Here is a 2,155-nt window from a genome sequence, read left to right on the forward strand (position 1 = left end):
CTTTACAGGTGAGTACTATCTTCCACCTGACAATGTATTAGAAGGAATAATTTCACTTTGTATTTACAGAAATTTGTACTCTTTCAGTAGCCTTGGTTAAAAAAGAGCTGGGGAAAAAGTTCCAAAAAATAAAAAAAAAAGTTTCTGGATATAGAGTAAGTTAATTTATGCCTTCACTTTTGTAGAGATCATGAGCAGGGCAACATACGGACAGGGTTGCTATTTCGCCTGTTCTGAGGTTGGAAACTTCAGCCTTCCATGCTTTTAGTCTTTTTCAACTGAACTGTTTTCAAGGAATATCAAAATTAAAAAATAGATACTTAAGGGAGTAGATGCAGAAGAAGTGAATGTAGACATTCTCTGTATCACTGAAATGAGCCTGAACTGGATTCAGTTAAAACTGAATCAATTTTAGGCATATCAGCAACTCGGCAGTCTAGAAATTTTTGACCAGCATACTAGATTTTGCTTTCTCCTCATCTAATGCACCATTAATACTCATTTTGTATACTGTGTAACTTTTAAGTGAGTTTGGAAAGTGGGACTGAAAAAATTGCTGTAAATCCTTATCTTATTTCTAGACAACAGGCTACAATTAACTTAGTAGTACATAACTATTTCCAATTTTGTTTTTAAAAGTATCAAAACATAGGATGAGATTCTTGCTCTCAATTCAGCGAGGCTCTTAACACATAACAAACAAACAAGAAAACCCAAAAAAACTCTTAAGTTTTACCTTTCTGCATCATGCTCACAAAAAGGAAAATCTGTAGGAAAAAGCTGTCAAAATATTTTGTGCTAATCATGATACTGTTTCTGTTGCATTGCCACGTTCCTGTTTGCAGAGCTCTCTCAGTCAGTTTCATCTGTTCAAAAACATTTCTCATATTCTGTATTTTCAGAAGTAACAAGGGTTTTGAGTACCTCTCTTCTCAGTTCACCTGTGTGACATAGGATCTTGACAAAAATTGGGCAAGTTTTTTGTGGTGACTGTTTTCCTGAAACAATCCTGTGATTGTTATTTTGCTGCATTTCCTTAACAGGTATACCAGAGTAAGAAGTTGTGCTCTCCATTCCAGCAAGAACCCTCTAATTAGGACATCCACCTGGAATGAGGGCAGTCGGTTCAAAACCAGGTTTCACCTATTTCAGAGCAGGAGCTGAACCACGGCTTTGGGAGCATGTCTTAGTGTTGCCAGGTATTTTTAAGTGCATTCGCCTCAATGTCTCCTTCTGACACAGTTCTGCTTAAATATTTTTTGGAACATTTAGTGCAAAGTTCTACCAACATTAGTAACAGAGATGGAATAACTCTTTGCAGAATATCCTACAGCATGTGACATGGGTATTGACCTGAGATCTGAACCATGGTCTTTTATAGCCTGGAAAAGTACCTTCGTCATGCTTTTCAAAAGAGGAAAGGCCACAAAGTAATGGGTGTGTTTTTCAATTCACTATTTCTTTGTTCCAAGGGTACCAACTGTCAGTCATGCACCTTAAAGAAGTCTGAAGTATTTGACATCCAAAAATATGAGTTAACTTACATAGGCTTTTTTAATGCTAAACTAGGGAAGGTTTATATAACTCTTCATAATGTAGAGGCACCCGTGCATGGTGCTTCCCCATCCACATGTTCCTCAGTAACTGGTAATGACTGTATTTGCTATGTGAAAGCATCATCTTAGTTCATTTCCCAGAAGTTGAATTGTTCCTGTGATGTATCTTTTTTCTGGCTTCTCCTCTCAATCATTTATTTACTTATTTGCCAATTTCTCCTCTTCTACTTTCTTGGAGTGTTTGATTCCATGATAAATGAACTAACCTTTGAGTCTAATAGGTCTTCCAATATTTTTAGCATTTGCCAGGAAGGAAAGCTGTGGGTGAGGAAGCCTACGCATTACGAAGATAAGTGAGACAAAGTTTGTAGGGAAAGGTAGTGTCTTGTGTTAGATCACTTAGAGCACCTGGGAAAGAGAGACATGCTTTTAAACTTCAAGCCTCTTCTTTTACATTATGAGCAAAACCATCACGATTGAAACACTGCTATTGTATTTTGTAAGCTAGCATCTTAAAAGGGTCTCCCATTTCTCCTGTGTACCTGTATCTCAAAAAGGCAAATGTCTACTCTTAGATCACATGATTTCAGAGCAATCAA

The sequence above is a fragment of the Gymnogyps californianus genome, chromosome 3 (assembly GCF_018139145.2).
Source record: "Gymnogyps californianus isolate 813 chromosome 3, ASM1813914v2, whole genome shotgun sequence".
NCBI classification, from domain to species: Eukaryota; Metazoa; Chordata; class Aves; order Accipitriformes; family Cathartidae; genus Gymnogyps; species Gymnogyps californianus.